Raw genomic sequence first — 18720 nt, forward strand, 5'->3', positions numbered from 1 at the left:
ACTGTGCTAACATCCAATAACCAATCTTCTCCAAGCTTGAGTAGTTTGCTGTGAGCATATGCCTTTTCTCAGAGACAAGCTGACGGGGAAAAGGAAAATTCAAGGAATCTTCCAGTATGGAATAATTACCCTATCCAAATTTCCTAATTAGATTCTGCAGAATGTCACAGGATAGGATTTTGCTTCTTTTCAAGATCAACCTGCTCTCGCCTGTGAAAATAAGCTAAGTATCAACATCACCTGCCTCCCCCTCGCATCTGAATGATGAGACTATATGATGATCAGGAGGAAGTCTAGATATTTGGTGGTCTCAAGTACCGGGGGAGAATAAGAGCCTTCCCAGATGATCCAATAAACTTGCATTTTTAAGCACTAAAGTGCTAATAAAGTCTGTCCCCTGGGATGACTACAGGGGGAGCCATGGTTTTTAGGGGTGGAGAATAATTTTTCAATTATCTTTTTTCAAGTATGTGCTCAGATGTTGGACATGGGGGAGAACACAGTTTAAAACTAAAAAGGTCAATGACGTCATTATAAGATGGAGTTCTGCTGGAAAGGTAGCTACACAGTTTTTTTTTTTAAATTAAAAGCAAGACTCCTTCATTCCTCCTGGTGGAATGGTACATCAGGGAGCGCTCACCTGCTGCAACATTTTATATAAAACTTTATAAATGGTCTCAATGCATATTTTTTTTTTGAACAGTTTCTATACCAACAGGAGATTCAAGGCAGCTTACAAACAATCAATCCAACAACAGAAGAAAATCCATAAAACACTTAAAACAGCAATATAATACCAACTGAAGAGCAGCTTAATATCAGGCCAAAAGATGACGGGTGATGATAAGTAGGAGTGTGCCATCAGTGTTAGCCATTATTTTGCAGATCCTTTCCCACAAGAGACTCATAATTCAGGGAAAAGATATCAAGATCCCCACCATAACATACTAGTAACTGTGCATTCACTGCACACACACACGTGCACACACATACACACAGAGGATTGGAAACTGGCCACAGACTTAACTGCACCAGCATCATCCCTGTTGGAAGATTCTCTCTGCCATTGGTATCAGAGGCTGCAGAGCTCACCCAACAACTGGAAAACGACGGGCAGGAAGGCTCTTGTACTCCCATAAGGCTTGGCTGCCATAGCTGCTATCTCCACTGCCATTTTTTTAAAAAAAATCAGCAATCAAATAGCATTATGTTGATATAAAAAGGTAAAGGTCCACTGTGCAAGCACCGGGTCATTCCTGACCCATGGGGTGTCGTCACATCCCGACGTTTCCAAAACAGACTTTGTTTACGGGGTGGTTTGCCAGTGCCTTCCCCAGTTATCTTCCCTTTACCCCCAGCAAGCTGGATACTCATTTTACCGACCTAGGAAGGATGGAACGCTGAGTCAACCTTGTAAGGTTCTCTGAATTCCCAACTTTCATTAAAAGAGTCTCTAACCAAAAAAAAAAAGAGAGAGAAAGAGAGAGAGAGAGAGTCTTTAACCCCTTTCGTTGTGGAGATATGCCTTTTCCTTTATATCTCTACAAGGAAAGGGGCTATTTTCAAAAATTAAAGCTGGTGATTCAGGGAACATGATACACATATCACTAAACTGTTACATGAATATAATGCCATCACAATGCTGATTTTTAAAAGCCCCCTGGTGGAGGAAGGGAATGGCTACCATGACAGCCAAACCATGCATGAGTCAAGACCCAGTAGCTCGCCTGTCATTTGCTGGCTGTGGGGACAGGCTCTGCCTCCTCCAATAGTCATGCTGGGGAGAAGCCTCCAGTGGGGATAATGATGGTATATGGTAAGTCCAGAGCCATTTCTGTCCTTTCCCTTTTAAAATTTAAAGGGCCCTCAATGGAAGTTATGTCTACCTGACCCATCAGCTGTTAATCATCATCTCTCTTTCTTTCAGATTGTAAGAAAGATGCTGACTAACAGCCATTTCCCAGCTTGCTTCCTCTCTTTCCCTCCTTGAAAGCCCAAAACATATCTGAAATTCTGGGGGATAAATTTTTATTACTCCTGGAATTTGAGGAGTGTTGGGGGCCTTTTTGGGTACCTCTGAGCCAATCTGAAACATTCAATTTCGGGTATAATTTTGGCTTGACTGCTCATTCCTAATGGCAACATACCAAACATCAAATAATTTAATCAATTAATTAATTAATATCCCATCTTTCACCCCAATGAGGACCTCTCTTCTGTTTTATCCTCACAAGAACCCTGTGAGGTAGGTGGGGCTGAGAGTGTGTGACTGGCCCAAGGTCACCCAGCAAGCTTTCATGGCAGAGTAGGGATTCGAACCTGCATCTTCCAGATCCTAGCCTGACACTTTTAACTACTACACCACACTGGCTCTGAATCTTAGGAACACCAATAGCCTCCCAGGATTCCTTATCTTGACATAAGCCATAATAATTCACACAGAAGAACACAGATGATGAGAATGGACAGCAGCTTTCTGCATATCTTGCAGGTCTACTGAGATAGGTTGTGCTAGAGAACAGAAAAGTACTGGTCAAGAACAAGCAGGTTCAGTCCTTACCTTGGTCTCCACCCTGATGCTTTTACTAGAAGATTGGCAGACCCTGTGAAATAGAAAATAAATCTAAATCAAATATCTGCCTACTAAATCAAATATCTGCCTACCTCTAACAAACTCGCCCTGGGATTAGTATGTTCTCACATGCATGTTGCATGTTTCCCTGCATGTAAAAGTGTGTTCCTCTTCAGTATCAACCCCCCCTCCCCAAGATATAAAAACCCAACCTACCACGTAAGCAGTGCCTTGGGGAAACCTGGTAGGGCTGCCTCTGATCAGGTACAAAGGGCAGAGCGTCCAATTGTTTTAGCTCCCCTCATGCATATGTCCTTATCATATAAGAGCAGTTTTCAGCATGTGAGTAGGATTTGAGTCACAGTCTGCTTTCTTAAACACGAAAGAAGCTATAGTGCTACAGATTAAACTAGAGCCCATACATGGAAAATAGCTGTCCGGTCTAGCAGATACAGATCCAAGGAAAAGAAAACATGAACATGAGTCTAGCTAAGTTTCAATACAAGACAATTAGTTTAATTGGCAAAAAAACATCTGCCAAATCCCTACTACCTGTTTGCAGAGGAATTTGGGTCCCAGCATAGATCACAGCATCTGGGCAAACAAATTGAGCAAAGAACAAAGGAAAATCCCACCTTCTAAAACTTCTGCCTGCTGTGGTGAACCCCCCCCCCAAATCCCGAGTCAGGAATCCTGCCCCTCATGGGAGATACTCCAAGCTCTCCCAATCAGGTCATCTGACATGTAGCCCTCTCTCCTTACCCCAATGAGGTCTTTATGAGCATCCTAAGCAGAGTTACACCCTTCTAAGTGCAGTGAAGTCAATGGACCTAGAAGGCTGTAACTTTACTTAGGATGGCACTGTTAGTTTCCCAGGGCTCCTTTCCACATTATGAATTCCTACATGTATTCTGGAATTGGCAGAAGATGCAACACTAGAAACCTAAAGCTGGAGCTGCCAAGTTAGTTCAAAGCACTGTGAAATTATGCATTCAACTCCACTGCTTCTTCACCCTTTAGGAATGCTGGCACAATGAACCAGTGTTAGTAAAATTGTGTGTTAGTTACACACTTTTAAAAGCACAGATTGTGTGTGTGTGTGTGTAAAGTGCCATCAAGTTGCAGCCAACCTATGGCAACCCCAGCAAGGGGCTTTCAAGGCAAGCTGAGAAGCAGAGGTGGTGTGCCATTGCCTGCCTCTGTAGAGTCCTCCTTGGAGGCCTCCCTTCCAAGTACTGGCCCTGCTTAGCTTCCAAGATCTGACAAGTTAGGCTTATACACTGCCACCTTCCCACCAGTACAGATTAGATTCTGCAATTATATGCCCCCTTGGCTTCCTAGCTTACAGTACCCTACCCCTTTCTCAAGGTCTCTGTCTCTTCATTCTGAACTTCCCTCACTGCTAAATCTCAGACACCTGTCTTGGGCTCTTTGATGCTATCTTTATTCATGGAAGTTGAACCTTTTGTTACTAACAACTCTGCTCCTCCAGTAGTCCCGATGTCTGTGCACATTCTGTAACAGCACAACAGTTCAACCAATTGTTGTTGGAGACTTCACTACCATAACAGCAATGCAATATAGATGGAGGCAGGTCAAATGTGATTCTGAGACACTCATTTAATAGGCCAGTTTCAGGAAGGTTTTTTGTCATAAATGTTGGAAACCTGCTTGACTGTTGACTCCACCCTCCTGCAGCTGCCATTCTGTAGTTGCACCCACCACCCTTCCACAGGTGCTCGTAGGTGCATAAAGGTTGGTGACCCTCCTGCTCTAACCACTATACTTCCCGACTCTGCAGCAAAAGTAGGTACAGAAAATTCCGATTCTGCAATGAACTTATTCAGATTGGAATAAATGAGCTTAAAACACAGTAGAGTTACTGAAATATACCCCAGATGCAGATTTTGAATTCTCCAGTTACCAGAATGTAGCCATTATTTAAGTTGCAAAATATTCATCCTCGGTTGTAAGGTGCAACCCTCAATCCATGAGGAAATCTATAGTACAGGGACTCAAGCACCAGGCTCTCTCTTTCTTGGCTCAATTGGAACAATACTAATGACAAAGTCTGCATTAATCCAAGGCCCCATGCCAGTGAGGGGAGCCAAGAACAATCAATCATTTTCCCCTTAAGCTGAGGAGAACACATTGATGTTTGCAGGACAGACAATTAGACATCTCTCCGTCCCCTGGCCCTTCATGCCGAGGTACCAGTGCACAGCAATACATGTTCCTGAAACAATCATACAATTGATGGAATGATAAAAGGGTTTCTTGTTCTGTGCCAAAGGTGGGGCTGGGGCAGACCACAGTCCTGCCAGCTGGGGGACAACAATCCTAGTGGAGCCAAGTTATTTCTTCCTTCTTTCAGCTCAATTTACTGCATTTGGCTTCTTTGGACTGAATACTACGTTTAGGGAAGAGTATGCTGTATTGGATGTGTGTGTGTTAAGTGCCGTCAAGTCGCTTTTGACTCATGGTGACCCTATGAATCAAAGTCCTCCAAAATGTCCTATCTTTGACTGCCTTGCTCAGATCTTGCAAATCGAGGGCTGTGGCTTCCATCATTGAATCAATCCATCTCTTCTTGGGTCTTCCTCTGTTCCTGCTGCCCTCAGCTTTTCCTAGTTGTTTTAACTTATAGGGTCAGTTTAGGCTTGATTTGATCTATATCCCACTAATTTGTTTTTTTGGCAGTCCATGGTATCCGTAACACTCTCCTCCAACACCACATTTCAAAGGAATCTACTTTCTTCCTATCAGCTTTCTTCACTATCCAGCTTTCACACCCATACATAGTAATAGGGAATATGATGGCATGAATTAACTTGATTTTGGTGGCCAGTGACACATCCTTACACTTCAGAATCTTTTCTAGCTCCTTCATGGCTGCCCTTCCCAGTCTCAATCTCCTTCTGATTTCTTGGCTGCAGTCTCCCTTTTGGTTGACTGTGTTGGATACCAAAAGCTTATTGTCCCCTTTGCTGTTTATAAAAATAACTGAACTGTTCCTTCTTGGGTGGGTTGACAAGAGCCTAGGAAGCTTTCCAATCAGATAGCTGTGGAGGTTTTTGGGAAACACCGGCTTGGATCCCACTCACCAAAAACCTCCACTGATTGTAACTTCTCTGCCTTCACCTTCCCACTGCAGCTCCAACCCCCCACCCCATGCTTCTCCAGGAACCACATTGGGGGGGGGGGGAGTCAGTGTGTATTGAAAGTCTTCTCATCCTGTCAGCCTGGGTACCTGGGAGAGTTCAGACTGCTGGGGAGGGGGCATCAGTAAACATGTCACGCATCAAAGCGTGTATGTGGGTGTGTGAGTGAGTGATTACCCAGTGTGACAAAGGAGGGATTTGCTGTTAGTTCAAATGGGCCAACAGAGGATTTTTCCCTCTTTTAAAGTGTGACAGACTTTATGTCCAATCCATCCCAGGAAATTCTGCCACCAGTATGACAGCCATTGCAAAAACGGGCAAGGATAATTACAGAAGTCAGCAGGGTCACTCTGAGTTTGTGCACAGCTGGCTTGGCTGCCTTAATAGTTTATTGGACGTTAATACATTTCTTGCACAATACTTGGCTGTGTATTTCTTCAGGCTCTGCTCTGGGACTTTGCTAGAATTCAGTCATGTGTCTGCCATGCCCTGTGTTTGATTAACCCATATGCCAGCTTTATCATTCCCTGATTTCTTGCCATCTGCAGAGCCAACCGTTCTTCCTTTACTCTTCTGAAACCCAAGATCTGTGCTGTTAGTCCTTTAGCCTCTCCTCCACCCCCACTTTCTTTTTCTGGCATGCAAATACCAAAGTTGCTTTCACTTTCTTCTCACTTCTGTCTCCTGAGAAAGCTCTCCCTTTCAACAGCTCTCCTGCACGACATTTTCATCCCAGGATTGCATGGGCTGTACTATTTAATGCAAATGTTTCTTCCTCAAAAGAAGAAAGTTTCTAGCTTCCATGACTGAAAAGATATGTCTGAAAACGTGTGGACAATGTTTGCTGAAATTTCAGAAGCCGGAGGTCTGAATATTTATTTATTGTTTATTTTCATTTATTTATACCCTGCTTTTCTCCACAACAGGGACCCAAAGAGGCTTGCAATGTCACTCTTCCCTCCTCCACTTTATCCAGTTTTCCAACAGTTGACAGAGGAGGAAAAAGAGTTGGTTTTTATATGCCGACTTTCTCTACCACTTAAGGAAGAATCAAACCGGCTTACAATCTCCTTCCCTTCCCCTCCCCACAACAGAAACCCTGTGAGGTAGGTGAGGCTGACAGAGCTCTTAAGGGACCTGTGACTAGCCCAAGGTCACCCAGCTGGCTTCATGTGCAGGAGTGGGGAAACCAACCCAGTTCACCAGATTAGACTTCGCCACTTATGTGGAGGAGTACGGAAATCAAACCCGGTTCTTCAGATCAGAGTCCACCGCTCCAAATCACCACTCTTAACCACTACACCACACAGGCTCTCTCCAGTGTCCTACACAGCTCATGTTATTGTTTTATATTGTCCTTCCCCATTACTACCAAATACACAATAAACTATGCAAAATAAGATTAATTCAGCACATTTAATTTGCAAAATTTATAAAGGTTGAAGAATTTTTTTGGCACAGAACTTGGGTCACCCAGGTGTGAAATTTTAATCATTTTGGCACCACATCCTGTGTTGTTGGGCCAAACCTAAGTCTCCCAGTAGGGAACAGAAGAGCTAAGAAGATGTGCCTAAATTTAGTCATGGAGGAAAGAGTTAAACTTGTAGCTCTAGGCTCCATAATCAGTACAAAAACCAATGGACACAATGTACTTCATGTCACTACCATCAGTCTTAGGTGGGATGTAAAATTTGCATCCTCTGGATGAAGTTCCAGTTCTCACGAACACAACAAAAAGAAATAATGCTGGATATCAGAATCAAAAGAGATTGTTTAGCTTATGGCTCTGTTGCAGACACAGCGTATTCTTTCTCCCCTCCTCACTTAACCCTTTTCTTCTTATCTTAACTGAAGGAACAGTCAATGACTCAATTTAAATCAAAGTATCTACTCGATTCATCCCATTTACAAATGGACTAAAGCCAGACAAATTAATCAGTGACACTTCTTGAAGAAACCCCCTTAATGCAGACAAATATCTTCTTTCAGTTGGAAAAGAACTCGGTTGTTGGCCCCTTTTTTGACAGATCTGTAAGAGGTTCTGGATACTGACCCCTCTACTGAAAATAGAAGAATTTCCCTGGCTTATCCCTACATTGGATATAAGAACAGTCCTCTGCAGACCATTGTACCAATAACATAACCCAGGGGTCCCAACCTTTCTGGGAAACCTTTGGAGTTCTGACATAGGGTGGTGGGCACAACCAGGAGGCGGTGCCAGCCACAAAAAGTCAGGGAACGAGGTCATGAATAACGCTAACGGTAACTCTTCAACATTTCAGGCAGAAACTCTGTTTAACAGGATGTCTTTTAAAATGAGCATATTGTTTAAAAACATTTTCTTGCATATCCATAGCTTCCTTTCAGTCATGCTGTGAAGATCTTTATACTGTGCTAGTAGCTGCTGCCGAACCAGCTTTATAAAAGCTGCACAGCCAATCAGAACTCCAGTGGCCAACCAGAAGCCTTGCAGGACAAAAGCCCCACCTTCTAAAAACCCTTGTTGAGTGCTAGGAAAGGTGTCTCAGGCACCATGTTTAGGACCCCTTGAAAAGTATCTTGAAAAATAACCAAATTTAAATTCAGCGTTAACTATTGTGCCTTTCCCCCCCCTGCAACAGACATAACAAAGCCATTCTTCTTGAATTATTACTATATAAGTGGAGAACCTGTGAGACTCATGGTGGGATTCCATCCCCCACCCCCACTTGCCAGTGTGGACACCTGCCGGCTTTTGCTTCTCCGTTCTGTTTTGGAATAAAAGCAAACAGCTTGCTAGCAGCCGGGGGCAGAGGCTATGTAAGTTAAGGTCACTGCTGGTAAAAAGAGACAACCCCCCCCCCATTGCAAAATATATGTAGTAGAAGAATTAAATGCCATTGTGAAATGTTTTCTAGCATTTCACTTGGAGAAACCAAACTGATTTGACTGCAATTTATTTTATTTACTTGGTTTATACCCCACCTTTCTCCTTAATGGAGAACGAAAAGAGCTTACATCATTCACCGCTCTTCCATTTTATTCTCACAACAACCCTGTGAGGTAGGCTAGGCAGAGATTGCGTGACTGGTCCAAGGTCACCCAGCAAACTTCCATGACAGAATGGGGATTTGAATCAGAGTCGCCAAGGTCCTAGCCCAACACTCTAACCACGACACCACAATTTAAATCAAATGCTATCCATTAGTGCTCTGCTGTCAACGCAGGGTTGTTGTGAGGGTAAAATGGTGTCAAGGAGAATGATAACGTAAGGCACTGTAGGTTGCCATTTGGGAAAAAGTGGGGTATAAGTAAACAACCACACAGAATATCTGGAGGGTGCTGACCCTCCCATAAAGCTTTTATGACCTTCTGGTTTGTCAGTGTCGAGAGAGAGAGAGAGAGAGAGAGAGAGAGAGACAGACAGACAGACAGACAGACAGACAGACAGACATAGCGGTGAACAACCTTTTAGGTGCAGAACCAACCTCTTCAGTTACTTTCCTCTTAGGGCACACAGAGGAAGCAGGAAGTGGTGCATAACAGAAAATAATTAAAGCCCAAGGAACAGGTAACCTTATAGGTCAGTCCAAACCCATTAGTGCAGGGCATGTATTTATTTATGTGTCTCCCTCCCCTCTCTGGCCAACCTCTGCACAAAATAATTATCAAAGCTCCTCATCTTTCTGAAGGATTAAAGCTGGTTAACTCAATTTTCAGAGCCTTTTGTTGTGTTGGTTTCCCCCCGGCTGCTGCACAAGAAGATTTTCACACAGCCGCTTATGCTGCTTTTATCGGGTTGCCTTCTGGAGGTAATTGGGTTTCGGAGAAGCCTGTTTAAAATGCGCAACTGAGCCTCTTAAGCAAAATAACAAACTGGCAAAAAGGTAGCGGAGGATAAACACCACTGTCAGCATCTGGATGATCTCCTCCGCCTGCAACTCGGAGGCTGTCCTTTAAAGTGAAAAACTCAAGTCACTGATTAAGGATCAGATTGTGACGGTTGACTGGGTTGCTGGTAAATGCAGGCAGGGAGCTCAGACGCTCACAAGGAAAGCAACAGACCTCTGAGTGGCTTTCTTTGCAGCCACACAAGCCAAGAAATTCACTAACAAGAAAACCCTGTGGTTAGTCTGAGCTCATGTTGCTACACTAACAGATCTCTGCTTTCCCCCAGCACTGTAGAGAAAGGAAATATAACAAAGGTTTGCTGGGTGCCATGTGAAATATAGTTCTTCTTTATCTTTGTTTTCCCTGTGAGAAAATTACAAAAAAAGTAGAAGTGGATTATTTGAGATGAAAAATTCAACTGTTCTTTTAAAACAAAAAAACAAAAGAGGAATGGAAGTTACAATTCTTAAAAGTGCAGCTTCTTTTCATTGCTATTCAGTCAATTTGTTTCTGTAACATCCTTGTATCCTTCTTTATCCTCTGCTGGGAATTGGGAGCATCAAAAATTGGGGGGAAAGGATCAGAAAGTTAAAAAACCTATTCATAAAAAATAGGGCTGTCAATCTAAAGGTTTTCATTTGCTTCTGGCTTTTAATCACTGCATTTAGGTAGACTTCACACCAATTTGGGGGGAAATGTTTCAAACAGACTGTTCTAATTCACATTTGATCACAAAAATTCTAATTTATAATTTCTTAATTTTTTTTAAATGATGGATACCTTTTTAAATCTAAGATAGGAATATATCAAATCTGGCAATTTTGTGCTTAGCATTAACATTTCAAGTTTATAACAACATTTCATGATCATGATTGAAATTAAAAAGTCAGATTCTAACTCTAAATTGCTGCAAACATTTGAAAGATCAGCAGAAGAAGGGATGAGGCTCCATTTGACCTTGTATATTATAGCAAAATGGGGGAATGGGTGGTAAGGCTGCTGTTGATGCTTTTTAAATTTGTGTGTGTGTCTGTGTATGCAGTCAAGTCACAGCTAACCTATGGCGACCCTGGTGGGGTTTTCAAGGCAAGAGACGTTCGGAGGTGGTCTGCCATTGCCTACCTCCATGTCAGGACCCTGGGAGTCCTTGGAGGTCGCCCATCCAAATACTTGCCAGGGTCAACCCTGCTCAGCTTCTGAGAGCTGACGAGATCAGGCTAGCCTTTAATTTATAGGATTTTGTTAATGTAAAGCTGAAACTGACTAAAGTTGAGTTGTAAAAATAGTCACACAGAGTAAAATCAACAAAACTCATGCTTGTTTGTAACAGATGCTGATAAGATTACAATTAATTTAGCAATGTGCATTCTTTGTTTTTTCAATAAATTCCCCATCTGTTGTGAGAGATGCATACATCATGACTTCAAGCATCTTACCATTGGTGAAGGAAAGGGGAATGTGCAATGTTACATAGGAAGAAGGAGTCACTCATGCGTTCTGCTCCTTGCCAGTGGCACTTCAGATCTCCTGAAGCTTCTTTCAGTTGGTGACACCAGAAAGAGCCAGGTGTCCATTTTGTGTACCAATTGCAAGCTGTGTAGCAAATAGTGCTCCACCGACAGGTGTGTTTGCATATTGGCCAAAGGAGGCCAATCATTTTCCATTTGTCTCCCAAGAGCACTCTTGAGATCCCTTCAAGGCCAAGAGGTCTAGTTGCAAAATATTAGTAAGTAGATGCCTGTGCCACTTGGTCCTTTGTTCTTTGCTCAGCTACTTGAGAAATGAAATGTGTGACAGCACCCTTGTTCTTCAAATGACCTCTGCCGCTTCCCATGCACACTGCCTGCTGTGGGAGGGAATCATTACAGCAAGCTAATCTCAGTACTTAGCCATGCATGCGATCTGCTCTCTCTCTCTCTCTCTTTTGTGAAGCAATCATTGACTTTCATCTTCCATTGCCTTTTGTTTACATAATCTCCATAACAAATGCAGGCTAAGGATGCAGTCTCCTCTCTGTCCTTTACTCAAACAATGAAGGCTTCTAGTCAGTTCAGGCTCTGCCTCCCCAATGTGATCTGTGCAAAAGGTATTTGTACAGATACAACTGGGCAAACCTGGACTGCTTCCATTGAAGAGCTGTGTTCCTCTAATGCCAAGATGTATGTGCAAAAGGGTAATGTATGAACAGTCTGTAGACAGAGGGCCGCACCTCATTCCTCTAGACTTTGAAGAAGAAGAGTTGGTTTTTATATGCTGACTTTCTCTACCACTTAAGGAAGAACCAAACTGGCTTACAATCACCTTCCCCTCCCCACAACACCCTGTGAGGCAGGTGGGGCTGAGAGAGTGTGACTAGTCCAAGGTCACCCAGCTGGCTTCATGTGTAGGAGTGGGGAAACTAACCCGGTTCACCAGATTAGCCTCTGCCGCTCATGTGGAAAAGTGGGGAATTTCCATATCAGAATTCACCAAACCACTGCTCTTAACCACTATACCATGCTGGCTCTTTGTTAATAATTAGGAGCATGGGAGGTTTCTCTGAAGACAGCAGGTAAATGTACTTTTCCAAGTGAGAGGTGTATTCTGCAGAGCTCATGCTGGTTCATACTAGTCGCATGGGTCACTACAAAAAGTATACCCAACCCTCCAAATTAGAGCTATTTAAATATGCTGTCTTTAATAAGCACTTCTAGCCTCCCTATGTAAGACCCATGTAAAGTCATCCCTACAAATGAGGCAATTGGAAGCTATCGCCTCAAGTGGCAAATTGGCCTCAAGTGGCAGATTCAGAATGCAATCTGAAGAGCAGCAATTTTGGGACAAAATATGCCACACTTTAAATCAATGCTTAAAAGTCCACCCAGATCCTACCCCTTTTCGATATGAAAAATGGTGCTTGTTCAGCATCAATCAAGTGCCTCCAAGAGGGTGGAACAAGGGTAAGGTCATGACTTGCAGACATCCTATAATGAGCGTTCCAAGATATGTGCACAAAAGACAGAAATTTGGTGACCGGGAAGCAGCACCAGTAGCCACTGTTACCCAAAAGAAGACCTGTGTCAAGGGAATGCATGTGCAGGCATCCCCACATGTGCAGATCCTAGACCCTTGGCCCCAGGAATTTTAAAATGCCTGTGTATACAAAGAGTCACTGGAAAAGACAATAACGCTAGGAAAAGTAGAAGGCAGAAAGAAAAGAAGACACAGCATGAGATAGATTGACTCTATAAAGGAAGCCATGACCCTCAGTTTGCAAGACCTGAGCAAGGCTGTTAAAGATAGGATTTTTGGAGGACATTGATTCATTGGGTCGCCATGAGTCAGAAGCGACTTGATGGCGCTTAACACACAGACATACAAAGGTACTATTCAGGTTTAACATTCTTCCAGAAGGAATAAGAGAGGAGTTTAACCTATTTTATCTTTAGCAATCTAACCAAAGACACAGAAGAGAAGTAGAGAAAGACAGGAAATTCTATAGGCAGAGGTAGCTCAAAACATTTAAAAATGTAGAGACAGTTCTCACAATGACAGTTCTAAGCTGTATTGCACAAGCAATAGACTCAGGGCAGTTTCAAAATACAGTAACAATGATTAGTCATGAAGTCCTAGTGTCCAGTTTACTTTAGAGGTTATCCAAAGATGTGTTGCTCCCACATAACTACTCCAGGAAAAACCATCCAGGGGAACAGGGAAGGTGTATCGATGCCCCAGAAGGGACGTGGAAGATCAGAAAATAAGTTGGGAGAGGGAAGATGGAAGGAATGAAGGGACTGAGAGGTAAGGTGGTGAGAGGGGCTGCTGGTCATGAGTAAGAGGAGTCAGGAAAGTCAAGAGAGGGGAAAGAAGGGAAGAGATAGGTGAATGAGAGGTCTGAGGAAGGAAAGTGGAATGGGAGGTCATGCTCTAGCTGCACCTGAAGAGCACTGTTTTGTGTTGGTGGTGGAAGAAGGTTCAGGAGAAGAAATCAACCCAAAATGCTGGGTCTCAGGGGCCCCCTTATACACCTAGCATCCTCCTGCTAGTGCTAGGAAAATGTAAATCAAGGGACATTTGTGGCTCTAAAACCACTGATGTTATGGGGCAGGAGAGGGTATTAATCTCCAGATTAAGTGTAGTAGTACCTTCTAGAAAGCTGTTGCATATAAAGCTATTTAATTTAACACTCTGTGTCCTGGGTGTAATTTTTTTCTATAAAATACAGGGAAGTGGGGCTTGGTGGTATCTCTGCAGCATGATCCGTCAAGTTGGAAGTAAATACTGCCAGGCCAAAAGTGACACAGGACCGCTACAGGCTGGATTGCTACTTCCCAATTATGTAGGAGATCTATGTAAGACCTGCACTGCTGATGAATGTGGCCCTAGTAGGAGCTGTCAGAGAAGGCAACTCATGCTCTTCTTGGAGGAAGCCACAATGGGGAATGTGATCTAAGGACACTCCAGGACTGGAGGCTAACAGAGGCACTCATACATAAGAAATGGTGATACTACCTATTAGAATCAGTCTTAGCAATACCTTCACATCCCTATTAGAATCAGTCTTACGGATACCTCCTATAGAACTGTTTCATTTAGCACTCTGTTTTCAGCAACACAACATTTTACATGACACATTACTGTATTTGATTGTATTACTGGGTAGGTCTGCATTGTAAGGGATGCCCACAAGTGGAAAGAAATGCTGAGTTATTGTCCCACAAACATGGGTCATTCATCAGGACCTGGATGTGTGGGGTCCTGAAAAGTCACCGAAGAGTCACCCTGGGGTGCTTTTAATTGTACATGGCCTCAATCACGATTCTCTGGTTGGGATCTGCAGGAGCTTCAAGCAGTGGGGCTCCTGGAAGGGAGGAGGTCTTGGGGTACCACCATCCCCACTCCCAAAAGGGACAGAAGGACATTGTTAATGCTAAGCATGTTAAAAACACTGCTATGGATCAAATGAACAGTAAATTTTCTTTTTAAACCCCCCAGTAAATATTCCCCACTTGCCTGTCTTCCTTCTTTTACTTGAATAACATTTGGTTTTATATATTATTTCATAGCGTCATAATTTATTTAACAGCTCCTTAATTGCCATCAATGTTATTTTTCTATTTTCCAATATTTTGCAAATGTCATGAATTCCATCACGTAATTAGCTTACAATACTTTCCCTCTCACGTACACATAATGAAAAACCATGGCGTATGGCACATAAGGAGCTGCAGGTTCTAAAAGGAAAAGGGGGAAGCCAAACCCTGTTTCCGCTTTGAAAGTGACTGTCCAAAAGCAAGCTTCAACTTGCTCGGTGAATGCACATTGTGTGCAGGCAGTTGGGCATGTGATGACATTGATGGTGGGTGAAGGGAGGGGGAGGCATTTTAGATTCTGTTTTTGGTGGCAAAAAGAAGAGGATAACTCTTAATTCCTGGACATTGCAAGTGGCTTGCAGTGTGCAATCACTGGCAATTCACAGAACCCTGTTCGACCTGCTTCTTGACTAGAGATCGCACATTGTTACGTGATCTCTTTGCAAATCTACTGCAGTGGGGAGGGGGAATTTGGCAACAGAGCAAATACATTCCTGATCTGACACCACTTACTTCCATAGATTCACACCAGATGCCGAGTTAGCTTACTTACATCCTTGCTTAATCCTGGGTCATGTTCCTCCCTCTTGGCTAATTTTATGCCTGTGTTAATTTCTTCCTTTGCTGTCACTGGGCACTTTCATTTCACTGCTGAAAGTGTGACATAGTAAATGCTGTTAAATAGCATCACTGAGCAGATCGGGATGAGTCACCAGGAGCTGGAGATCATCCACCACCAGCACTCTCCCCATCACGCCTTAAAATTGATTTTTGGTTCAGTGAGCAGTCACCATGTGCTTCCTCAGTTGCCCTTTTCCTAGCCTGTTTAGAAACACGGCATACTGCAGAGTCTATGCGCTCTAAGCAGCGGCAGATGGGACAGCAGGCCAAAGGGGCCCTGTTAAAAATTGGCCCATCAAAGATGTTCCAAAGCACGTTATTCAGTGATCTTCAGAAAAGGCAGATATCATATTTTTGACATTCAGCTAACATCCATGTTCATTTTATCTGAGGTGGGGAGAATACAGTTTTATGTATACTTTTTCATATGTAATTATACAATGTGTGTTATAAGAGGAAACTCATGAGCAATTTCTACTGTCAAGCATGCATTTGTGGGTCACATGACACCCCCCCCCCACAAATTAGTTTGTCCAGCAATTGGGTTGAGTAAATGTGCATGGATTTAAACATATCAATTACATGCAAACCAGCAACAGCAATTTTTTTGCTTGTTTTTGCAGAGGTGGCAATCCTAATAAAAGTTTGCTGAGGAAACATGGCTGGCAAATATGTCCAGAAAATATTGTGGCGGTTGAATTGTGAGAAGCCCCCAATTAACCAGAATGAGGAAGAGAGAAGAACCAGGTATGCAGAGAGTAGGAAACTGCCCCACGGCCAACAGCCGTATTTTCTCTGTCACTTCAGTGTCTTCAACAAGAGTCCCATTTAGGTTGGGAGCTGGGAATCTGACTAAAACCACAAATCATCTGGCTTGGATTGAATGTTCGGTCTGGCAAAGAGGAGACTGAGGGGGGACTGGATGTGATTGCTCTCTTTAAGTATTTGAAAGGCTGTCACTTAGAGGAGGGCAAGGAGCTGTTCCTGTTGGCAGCAGAGGGTAGGACTCGCAATAATGGGTATAAATCATGGGCAGAAAGGTACCAGAGGGACATTAGGACATTTTTTTTTACTGTGAGAATAGTTCAGCGGTGTAATTAACTGCTTAGGGAGGTGATAAGATTCCCCTCACTGGCAGTCTTCAAGCAGCGGCTGGACAACCACTTGTCATGTCAGGGATGCTCTAGGCCAGTGGTTCCCAAACTAGGCAGTACCACCCTCTGGGGGTGAGTGGGATTACCTAGGGGGGGCACTAAGAAGCAATGGGGCAGCAGGGGAGCGCTAGAGGTGGCCCCCTTCAACTGTGTTGTTCACATTTACAATAAATCAAGCTATGGCACCATGCTGGCAAATTTGGTGGAAACTATCAGAATTTTTTTCCAGCCTTTGAAGAGCTGGTACCACTGGATCAAGTTCATCAGTTTTGTTGAATAAATTTCAACTAAAAAGTTTTAATTTGATTTTGAATAGATATGCAATTAATTGTTACTGTTTTGGAATTTTATTGTTATTATCTTCTTTAGTGAGTCATGCAAACCCGTTTTGAATAATGCTTTTTTATAGGCTAGGGTAGGGGGCGCTGGGGTTGAGTTTGTGGAACCAAGAGGGCAGTGGCCTGAAAAGTTTGGGGACCATTGCTCTAGGCTGATCCTGCATTGAGCAGGGGGTTGGACTAGATGGCCTTTATGGCCCCTTCCAACTCTTATGATTCTATGAAACTACCAGTCAGCAGAAGGAGAAAAGAGAGTGAGCTAGAGAAGAGCTAGACAGAGAAGCTGGGTTTAGAGGAGAACTTTAAAGGTGAGAATGTTTTCTAGGAGGGAGTTCCAGATGTAATAGGGAGGCAAGGGTGCTAAAGAACCAGCACTTTGAAGAATGGAAGGTTCTCTGTTAGGGGTCAGAAATCTTTTCTAAATAAACTACAAGACAGCCAGTATAAGAAAGCCCATTTGCATAAGTAAAAATAACTGACGTTTTCATTAATACTTCGTTATTTTTTGCATCCCAAACACTGGTTGCTGCAAGTCTTTTATTAGGAAGTGGCTTACATGAGGCCTCACAATAAGCAATAAATATACACAGGAGCGTGTGACTGTTTTAGTACACTGGCATAAATCTGCATCTGATTTGCACTTGTTTTCCCTATCTGTAAAGCATTTCCAAGAAGCCCTTTAGTTCTTTGCTCCTATCCCTCCAACAGAACTCAACTTAAAAGATTTCATTTTCTTTTTAAGAGAGCCATATTTGGCTCCATACTGAGCTACATTTGGGTCCGGAGCCACAGGCTACAGACCCATCTTCTGTGTAGGGTTGCCAGTGAGCAGGGGTTGTTGGACTGGGAACAGGAGGAAAGGGAGACATGCCGGAAGAGTGCCGCCACTTCTGGTGAATACCGCAAGGGATGTCACACCATACTTTTGCCCCAATCCTACAGCATTGCCTCCTGATCATGCCCAGTGATGTGACATCACTTCTGGGTATTCGCAGGAAGTGATGTTGTGCCACCACCGCAAGACAATTACATTTCTCCCTGCTGCTGCTGGCCCTCTGCAGGCTGGCAGGCAACTAAAGAGGGAGCAGGAGGTCTCCCTACTTTGATGTCAAATCAGGGGGGAGAAATATTATGAAAGAAGGCCCTGTGGGGATTGTATAGAAAAATGAAAATGGGGCGGCATATACACTAGTACCAGAAGGCAGGTGCAGATGAAGGGAGATGAAGAATGGCTAGATATGATTGGGTCACTTAGCAAGGTGTACTCTTTTGGCAACACTATTTTAAATAATTACCACATTGGTCTGACTAAGTACATTACTTCAGATTGTCAGATTTGCATTGCAAGTTCTGGGAAGATGCCTGCTTCTCATTTCCCATCAACTGTTTCAAATGCCAACACCAAAGTACAGAACTCCTATACTGTCTCTAGGGTACAGAGCAGGGGAGAAATATAAGGGCCCAGCTCCTCTATATGACAACATCTCTCTGCGATCCTTTATTTAACTGAAGTTCTCTTCCTGACACTGTGTTGCTGCCCTTTTTGGACAACAGAAGCTTTCCTTTCCCAGAAAGAGCCAAGAATGATTTTATTTCCTTCCAATAACTAAAAGGTATATGCCAAAGTTGCATAAACACCCAACATGAATAACTTTCCTGTTTCTTTTAACAGCCCACAGCTGCAAAGGAAGATGCCTCCATTTTTATTTAATTCTGAGCCACATTTGACTCCTGAGATGAAGCACAGTGAAAAGATACAACAAAACTATTACATAAAATGCAATAACATTAAGACTAAAAACAAAGAAGAACAGCAAAGTCAGTAGTGGCAGGAAATCAATAATGAATAAAAAAAAAACATTGTCAGCACTGCAGAACGCTTTAAAAAGACTTTTAAGCAAGCAGCTGAACACTAAAAATGCTTAGAAAATA

The 18720-nt window shown here is 43.1% G+C and overlaps 1 protein-coding gene across 1 annotated transcript in view; it reads right to left on the reverse strand.

Moving 5' to 3' along the window:
• Nucleotides 1–2578, reverse strand: part of CPLX2 (complexin 2) — a 109967-nt gene extending 107389 nt beyond the window's left edge. The window contains exon 1 of the mRNA XM_056860986.1: nt 2561–2578. The gene's annotated coding sequence lies outside the window, so the exon portion shown is untranslated. The remainder of the gene's footprint in view (nt 1–2560) is intronic.
• Between the last annotated feature and the right edge of the window lie 16142 nt (nt 2579–18720).

The sequence above is a fragment of the Euleptes europaea genome, chromosome 1, assembly GCF_029931775.1.
Source record: "Euleptes europaea isolate rEulEur1 chromosome 1, rEulEur1.hap1, whole genome shotgun sequence".
Classification (NCBI taxonomy): Eukaryota; Metazoa; Chordata; class Lepidosauria; order Squamata; family Sphaerodactylidae; genus Euleptes; species Euleptes europaea.